Source organism: Pristiophorus japonicus, chromosome 5, assembly GCF_044704955.1.
Source record: "Pristiophorus japonicus isolate sPriJap1 chromosome 5, sPriJap1.hap1, whole genome shotgun sequence".
Taxonomy (NCBI): domain Eukaryota; kingdom Metazoa; phylum Chordata; class Chondrichthyes; family Pristiophoridae; genus Pristiophorus; species Pristiophorus japonicus.
The window spans coordinates 58,183,289-58,192,997 of NC_091981.1; the positions used below are offsets into that span (position 1 = coordinate 58,183,289).

The 9,709-nt window shown below is 45.0% G+C and overlaps 1 pseudogene; it reads left to right on the top strand.

Moving 5' to 3' along the window:
- Positions 1-3,517, top strand: LOC139264078 (protein-serine O-palmitoleoyltransferase porcupine pseudogene; annotated as a pseudogene).
- The last annotated feature ends 6,192 nt before the right edge of the window (positions 3,518-9,709 follow it).

Genomic DNA, 9,709 nt, shown 5'->3' on the forward strand with positions numbered 1-9,709 from the left:
ATGGGAGACCAGCCAGTCAAGCAGTGGTATAGTCAAATCTCAAGGTAACAAAACCATGGATGAGGGTTTCAACAGCCAATGGGGTGAAGCCAGGGCAGAGATGGGCAATATTCCGAAGGTGAATGTCGGCATTCTTGGTGATGTAGAGGATATGGGCTTGGAAGCTTAGCTTAGGGTCAAATAGGACCACGAGGTTGCAAATGGTCTGGTTCAGCCTAAAACAGTGGCCAGGAAGGGGGCTGGAATCAATGGCTAATTTGTAGCGGGGGCTGAAGATAATGGCTTTGGTCTTCCCAATATTGAATTGGAGAATATTTCTGGTGTTGGACAAGCAGCAGAACAAATCATAGGCAGTGTAGGGGTCAAGAGAGGTGGTAGTGAGTTAGACCTGGGTGTCATCGGCATACTTGTGGAATCATTTTTTTATTCGTTCCTGGATGTGGGCGTCACTGGCAAGGCCAGCATTTATTGCCCATCCCTAACTGCTCTTGAGAAGGTGGTGGTGAGCCGTAGCCTTAAACCTTGTGATGAAGGTATTCCTACAGTGCTGTTCAGGAGGGAGTTCCAGGATTTTGACCCAGCAACAATGAAGAAACAGCGATATATTTCCAAGTCAGGATGGTGTGTAACTTGGAGGGGAACTTGCAGGTGATGTTGCTCCTATGCGCCTGCTGCCCTTATCCTTCTAGGTGCTAGAGGTCGTGGGTTTGGGAGGTGCTGTTGAAGAAGCCTTGGCGAGTTGCTGCAGTGCATCTTGTAGATGGTGCATGCACGGAGTGAATGTTTAAAGTGGTGGATGGGGTGCCAATCAAGTGGGCTGCGTTGTCCTAGATGGTGTCAAGCATCTTGAGTGTTGTTGGAGCTGCACTCATCCAGACAAGTGGAGAATATTCCATCACACTCCTGACTTGTGCCTTGTAGATGGTGGAAAGGCTTAGGGGAGTCAGGAGGTGAGACACTCGCTGCAGAATACCCAGCCTTTGACCCGCTCTTGGAGCCACTGTATTTATGTGGCTGGTCCAGTTAAATTTCTGGTCAATGGTAACCTTCAGGATGTTGATGGTGGGGGATTTGGTGATGGTAATATCATTGAATGTCAAGGGGTGGTGATTAGACTCTTGCTTGTTGGAGATAGTCATTGCCTGGCACTTTTGTGGCATGAATGGTACTTGCCTCTTATCAGTCCAAGCCTGAATGTTGCCCAGGTCTTGTTGCATGTGGGCATAGACTGCTCCATTATCTGAGGAGTTTCGAATGCACTGATCAATGTGCAGTCATCAATGAACATCCCCACTTCTGACCTTAAGATGGAGGGAAGGTCATTGATGAAGCAGCTGAAGATGGTTGGACTTAGGACACTGCCCTGAGGAACTCCTGTAGAGATGTCCTGGGGCTGTGTTGATTGACCTCCAACTACCACAACCATCTTTCTTTCTTTTATGCATGACTCCAGCCAGTGGAGAGTTTTCCCCCTGATTCCACTGACTTCAATTTTACTAGGGCTTGCTGATGCCACACTCGGTGAAATGCTGCCTTGATGTCAAGGGAAGTCACTCTCACCTCACCTCTGGAATTCAACTCTTTTGTCCATGTTTGGACCAAGGCTGTAAAGAGGTCTGGAGCTGAGCGCTCCTGGTGGAACCCAAACTGGGCATCGGTGATCAGGTCATTCGTGAATAAGTGTTGCTTGATAGCACTGTTGACGACTTTCCATAACTTTGCTGATGACTGAGAGTAGATTGATGGGGCGGTAATTAGATGAATTGGATTTGTCCTGCCTTTTGTGGACACGACATACCTGGGCAGTTTTCCACATTGTTGGATAGATGCCAGTGTTATAGCTGTACTGGAACAGCTTGACTAGTGTTGTGGCTAGTTCTGGAGCACAGGACTTCAGCACAACAGCCGGGATATTGTCAGGGCCCATAGCCTTTGCTCTATCCAGTGCGATCAGCCGTTTCTTGATGTCACGTGGAGTAAGAGTGAATCGAATTGGCTGAAGTCTGGCTTCTGTGATGGTGGGACCCTCAGGAGGAGGCCGATATGGATCATCAACTCGGCACTTCTGGCTGAAAATGGTTGCAAATGCTTCAGCCTTGTCTTTTGCACTCACCCACTGACCTCTGCCATCAATTGAGGGTGGGGATATTCATGGTGTCTCCTCCACCCAGTAGTTGTTCACTGGTCCACTATCATTTATGACTGGTGTATTTGATGTATTTTCAGATGATGTGGAAAGTCAGAGAGGTTTATTGAAGGAATTCCAGAGCATGGGGTCTTGGTGACTGAAGGCACACTGCCATCAGTGGTGAGAAAGGAGCAGACATTCACAACTCCTAGCTCATGGTTATTGGAAGTTAATCATGACTGTCCCAAGACATCATTACAGAAGTTCCTTAATGTTGGTCCAACCATCTTAATTTGCTTCACCAATGACTTTCCCTCCATCATAAGGTCAGAAGTGGGTCTGGTCACCAATGATCTTACAGTATTCAGCTCCATTTACAACTCCTCCAATAATGAAGCAGCTTATGTCAGCCTGCAGCAGGACCTAGACAACATTCAGGCTTGAGTAACATTCATGCCACATGAGTGCTCAACCACCTGACTTTCAAAGACACCATCATCACAAAGTTCCCCTTCATCAATAACCTAGGAGTCCCCACTCATCAAAAGTTTAACTGGACCAGACTTATCAATAACTCAGCTACAAAATCAGGGCTTACCACATTCCACATGGATTATCACTTCCTCCATTAATGATACTGAAGTAGCTAAGGCTGAAGCTCAACATGCATTGCCCCTTACCTCTTTCCCTATTTTCATCACAATCCAAAGAGAACAGATTGCTAAAAAGGTGGTTATGAGCCCACAACAACGCCATCTCCTTCTACTTCCTATCCAAGACCATGCCAACCTGGCAGGTCACAGCTACACAGAAGAGGAGGACAACCAAAAATGGGAGCTGGTAATCTCAAGGCCCTGGAATCTGGAGGTGCCTTGTTCAATGGTTGAGGTGGTGACCAATTAGAACATTCCAATGCCTCAGTGGCTTAACTTGTATGTGTTTTAAAATGTTATAATTTTTAAAATGTTCCTTGCAATCTTCGTCACTTATGCTGCATTGTTGCATGGTTTGTTTCCACTGTGAAGCAGTCCTCTCCTCTCTTGGATTCATCATGTATGTGGAGCATGTGCTGAGAAATAAGGTGTCCATCATATTGAATGCTTGTGTCCTCTTCAGGATATGCCGGGGAAGTTGCACACAACACAATGAAATGAATTATCTGATGAACATCCTCTTTGTGGTGTTGAGCATCGTCGACCTGACCTACCTGGGCTTGTTCTTTGACATTGACATGGAGAACCAAGTGGGGGAAGAAGGATACGAGATGGATTCACTATCCAGAAATGGCAGGAGCTGAGTTGGATCGGCCACTGGGTGATCTTTGGCGTCTGTGTCTTTGTAATGAATGTAATGACTCAAAAGACTTACTATAAACTGCCTCAGGAGTAAACCTGATCCAACTTTATTCGCGCCCAAAGTAACCTGCGTGACAAGGTACCCGCGCTTATATACCAGTGACTGCGCACGCGCGCGTACAGCCCTGGTGTCTGGTGACCCCAAGCATAAATACATAACAACATCCCCTTTCAAGATCTTAATATCAGTCTTTTTACAAATTAAGATGGTCTGGGATTTTCCGCTCGCGAGTTGATCTTCTCAGTTCAACTTCAGTTCTATGCGAGCGTTCTGAGTCAGTTGTGACTGAAGGCTGAGTAACCAATCTGATGGGAGTGGTAATGACCACATCAGAGACTGGAGGTCCAGTTTCAATAATGACAGCAAAGTCCTCTGATGAATGAACATCCGTGTGCCGCAGTTTTATCTGATCAACATGTTTTCTGCACGTTTGCCCATTCTTGAGCATGACAATAAACACTCTGTTGGCTGTAACAGTACCGGCAATCCACTTTGGACCTTGACCATAATTCAGTACATAAACTGGATCATTGACAGAGATGTCACATGACACAGCAGCACGATCACGATACCCTTGCTGACTTTGACATCTGTTTTCAACATGATCATTGAAATCGGGATGAACAAGCGAGAGCTTGGTCTTGAGATTTCTCTTCATCAGTAGTTCAGCAGGGGAGACCCCGGTAAACGTATGAGGTCTGGTCCTGTTACTGAGCAGTATACAGGACAAGTGAGTCTGTAGTGAACCCTGAGTTACACGTTTCATATTCTGCTTGATCGTTTGAACAGCACGCTCTGCTTGACCATTAGAAGCAGGTTTGAATGGGGATGACCTCACATGTTTAATACCATTGAGTTTCATGAACTCTTGAAACTCCAGACTTGTGAAGCAAGATCCGTTGTCGCTCACAACAATATCAGGCAAACCATGAGTAGCAAACATGACACGAAGGCTCTCAATAGTAGCTGTAGACGTACTGGATGACATAATAATACACTCTATCCACTTTGAATATGCATCCACCACAACAAAAAACATCTTTCCCACGAAAGGCCCCGCAAAATAGATGTGGATTCTCGACCATGGTTTAGATGGTTACGACCAAAGACTCAACGGAGATTCCGCTGGTACTTTACTTAGCTGAATGCAAGTATTGCACTGTTGCACACATGATTCCAGATCAGAGTCAATTCCAGGCCACCATACATGAGCCCTAGCAATGGCTTTCATCATGACAATACCAGGATGAGTGCTATGTAGTTCACGTACAAATTTCTCTCACCTTTCTGAGACATGACAACACGATTGCCCCACAGTAAACAATCTGACTGAATGGACAGTTCCTCTTTGCAACGGTTGTAAGATTTGGTCTCATCACACATTTCCATAGGTTTTGCAGACCAATCACCACTGAGGGCACAATGTTTCACAACCGATAAAATAGATTCATGGCTGGTCCAGATCCTAACTTGGTGTTCCTTCACTCTCAAAAGCATCCATTACAGTAGATCTGCAGGTTGAGGTATCTCTACCTCAGGTGTGGGCAATGGCAGATGACTCAGTGCATCGGCACAATTCTCAGTGCCAGGTCTATGATGAATAACATAACCATAGGCAGACAATGTCAATGCCCACCTCTGGATATGGGACGATGCATTGGTATTAATCCCTTTGTTTTCCAAAAACAATGAAATGAGTGGCTTGTGATCCATTTTGAGTTCAAAACAAAGACTAAACAGGTACTGATGTATCTTTTTGACCCCATACACACAGGCCAATGCTTCTTTTTCTACCATGCTGTAACCTCGTTCCGCCTTTGACAAACTTCTCAAAGCATACGCAACAGGTTGTAGCTTACCCCACTCATTTGCTTGTTGGCATACACAGCCAACCCCATATGATGAAGCATCAGAGGCCAATACACGGATCATAATGAATAAGCAAGCTGTTTGAACAGAGCAGATTCTTAGCTTTCTCAAAGGCTCTAGCTTGAGAGGCACCCCAGACCCAGTTGTTGCCTTTTCTAAGTAGCACGTGCAGTGGCTCTAACAAAGTGCTCAATCTGGGTAAGAAATTACCAAAGTAGTTGAGAAGCCCAAAGAATAAATGCAGCTCCTTCACATTCTGAGGCTTGGGTGCATTTTTGATGGTCTTGGTTTTCCAATCAGTAGGCCTGATGCCATTCGCAGCAATCTTCCTCCCCAGGAATTCAACTTCAGGTGCCATGAAGACACACTTCGAACGTTTCAACCTGTGTCCCCACTTTGTCCAGACAATGTAGGACTTCTTCAAGATTGTTCAGATGTTCAGTAGTGTCACGACCTGTGACCAGAATGTCATCTTGAAACACGACAATTCTAGGAACGGACTTCAGTAGACTCTCCATATTCCTCTGAAATATGGCTGCAGCCGAACGAATTCCAAAAGGATATCTGTTGTAGACAAACAGTCCTTTTGGGTGTTGATGCAGGTGAGTTTCTTTGAAGTGTTGACAAGCTCCTGTGTCATATAGGCCGATGTCAGATCCAGTTTAGTGAATGACTTTCCACCAGCTAGCATGGCGAAGAGGTCATCAGCTTTTGGTAACGGGTACTGATCCTGTTTCGAAAATCGGTTAATCATAAGCTTGTAGTCTCCATAAATCCTGACAGTGCCATCACTCTTCAATACAATAGGAACAATAGGACTGGCCCAATCATTAAACTCAACCAGTGATATGACCCCTTCACGTTGGAGTCTGTCAAGCTCAATTTCAATCTTCTCCCTCATCATGTAGGGAACAGACCAAGCCTTATGATAGACTGGCTTTGTATCCAAATCTGGTGAATCTGCACCTTGGCTCCAGTAAAATTGCCAATGCCCAGTTTAAACAAAGAAGGAAATTTCTTCAACCCTTGAGCACACGAAGTGTCATCCACCAATGACAACACTTTGATATCATTCCAATTCCACTTGATTTTCTCAAACCAATTCCTGCCGAACAGCGTTGGACCATTACCTGGGACGATCCATAACGGTAGATCATGAACCACACTATCAAATGACAACTTGACTACTGCACTGCCAATCACCGGTATGAGTTCCTTAGTGTAAGTACGCAACTTGGCATTGACTGGACTCAGCTTAGGCTTCACAGCCTCAGTATCCCACAGCTTGTCGAATGTCCTTTGGCTCATTATCGACTGACTCGCACCCGGTGTCCAGCTCCATTGATATAGGCACGCCATTCAGCTTCACATTAATGATTATCGGCTGGCTCTTTTCCAAGAATGAATACAGACCATACACTTCCTCGGGTCTGAACTGGTCATCATCAGCAATGTAATGCGTGGCAGCACACTTGCTCAGTTATGGGCACATTCTCTGAAGATGCCCCACTTTTGAACAGCCATTACAGCAGTATTGTAATGCAACACTGATGAGGCCAATGATTGCCCCCACAACGCCAACAGGGTGAAATCGGATTCGTACCAGTTGCCGGACTTTGAGCAGCTACAGGTTTCACATAAGCAGTCGAGTAGGCCCTGCCACAAGCAGCTCTGCCGGACGATGACACAATCTTGTTTACAGTACTTGCCGTGGAGCTCCGACTCTTCGATGATATCTGTCTCAAATTATCATCAGTCGTCATGCATGCCTGGGCAGTCGCGATGGCCTTTCACAAATCCAGCTTCTCTTTGGCCAATAACTTCTGAAGAATCACAGAATGGTTGATGCCTATCATGAAGAAATATCACAGCATGTCTTCCAACATGTTCCCAAACTTACACGGCTCAGCAAGACGTCGCAGGTCAGCGACGAATCCCGACACATCCTGGCCCTCAGCACAAACATGGGTGTAGAAACAATAGCGTGAGATGATGATCCCTTCTTTTGGCTTAAGATGGTCATGCACCAAAGCACACAAATCCCCATATTCTTTGTCCATTGGCTGTAAAGGCAGGAGAAGATTCTTCATGAGACCATAAATTTTTGGACTACAAACAGTGAGGAAAACTACTCTGCGCCGAACTGCGTCAGCGTCTCCCTCCATTTTGTTGGCCACGAAATACTGATCCAGGCGGTCGATAAAATCCACCCAATCCTCGCCATCCACGAATCTCTCCAGAATTCCAATAGTGCCCATTGTACATGCGAAGGTTCTTAAGTTACCTCGTCACCAACTGTAATGAATGCAATGACTCAAAAGACTAGTTACTGTAAACTGCCTCAGGTGTAAACCTGATCTAACTTTATTCGTGCCCAAAGTAACCCGTGTGACAAGATACCCGCGCTTATATACCAGTGACTGCGCACGCACGCGTACAGCCCGATGACCTCCGACAGTGGCGCCCCCTGGTGTCTGGTGACCCCAAGCATAAATACATAACAGTCTTCTACCAGCCACTGGGCTGAATTCATGTGCAGGCATATTTGAAGAGCAAAACGTCATGGTGGACTGGTGCCATCACTCTGCATATCATTCTGACCTGTTGGCGCATGGAACTGTGAAACTGCTCCATGATGATAGTCTCTTCCCTCCCTCTGTTTAAAAAAAGCAATATTCTCACCAAATTGATTGGCATGATAAACCTCAACTTTAATTTTTAATTAATAATTAATTGTGACTGTTCTCTCACACCTCACTTTCATGGCAAAACTAATTGGAATGGTGGTAAACAGAGAACTTGGAATTGAGTTAACCCATTGAGGATTGTGTTTCCACCGCACCACCTACATTCCCTTGCCAAATGCCCAAACTTATTCTAAGATAATTATCAAAGGGCTGTATGATATGAGTATTCCATTAAACATTACATCAATCAGAGGTCATGAGTTCAAGCACCAGTCCAACGATTTGAGCATATAATCTAGGTCATCACTCCAGTGCAGTACCCGGAGTGCTGCACTGTCAGAGGTGTCGTCTTTCAGATGAGATGTTAATTCGATATCCCGTCTGTCCCTTCAGGTGGGCGTAAAAAATCCCATGGCACTACTCTGAAGAAGAGCTGTGGGGAGGGGTGGTGGACACTTTATCTGAGTGTCCTAGGCAACACTAATCTCTAAAAACAGATTATCTGATCATTTGTCTCATTGCTGTTTGAGGGACCTTGCTGCATGCAAATTGGCTGTTGCATTTCCCTAAATTATAACAATGATTACACTTCAAAAGTTCTATATTGGCTGTGAAGTGCTTTTAAACATTCTGAGGTTTTGAAATGTGCTATATAAATGCAAGTTCTTTCTTTTCTTTCTTTCAAAACATGTTCAACCAATGCACATCAGCTATCAATAGAGCCATCTTTATGGCCAAAACAGTAGAATATAAGTTGGACTGGGTGGTGATACATTGCATCTTGAATACTGCATCTACTTCTGGTCACCAAGAAATGAGAGAGATATTCAAGTATTGTAAGCAATACGGAGAGAGCTATGATGCTGATGCCCAATATCAGTGGTCTGAGTTATGAGGAAAGACTGGTTATACTTGGGACTTTACAGCCTAGAATGGAGATGTCTGGCAGATGATCTTATTGAGATATAAAAGTTTGTTAAGTGTATGGAAAAAGTTAACTCAAAATATTATTTTAAATTAACTGTGGAAGTAGGACTGATCAGAAAAAGAATTTAGGAGGAGTTTCCCACTAACAGATCAAATAAAGAAAGGAGGAATATCTTTACACAGGTGAGAATGTGGAACTTGATGTCACATGGAGTGATTGAAGCAGATAAAATTGATGCATTTAAGGAGAAACTTTATTTATTCATTCACAAGATGTGGGTGTTGTTGGCAAGGCCAGCATTATTGCCCATCCCTAATTACCCTCGAGAAGGTGGTGCTGAGCTGCCTTCTTGAACTATTGCAGTCCATGTGGTGAAGGTACTCCCACAGTGTTGTAAGATAGGGAGTTCCAGGCTTTTGATCCAGCGACAATGAACGAACGGTGATATATTTCCAAATCAGGATGATGTGTGACTTGGAGGGGAACTTGAACTGATGGTGTTCCCACGTACCTGCTGCCCTTGCCCTTCTAGATGGTAGAGGTCGTGGGTTTGGGAGGTGCTGTTGAAGAAGCCTTGGCATTTTGCTGTAGTGCATCGTGTAGATGGTACACACTGCAGCCACATTGCGCCAGTGGTGGAGAGAATGAATATTTAAGGTGGTGGATGGGGTGCTGATCAGCTAGGCTGCTTTGTCCTGGATGGTGTCAAGCTTCTTCAGTGTTGTTGGAGCTGCACTCAGC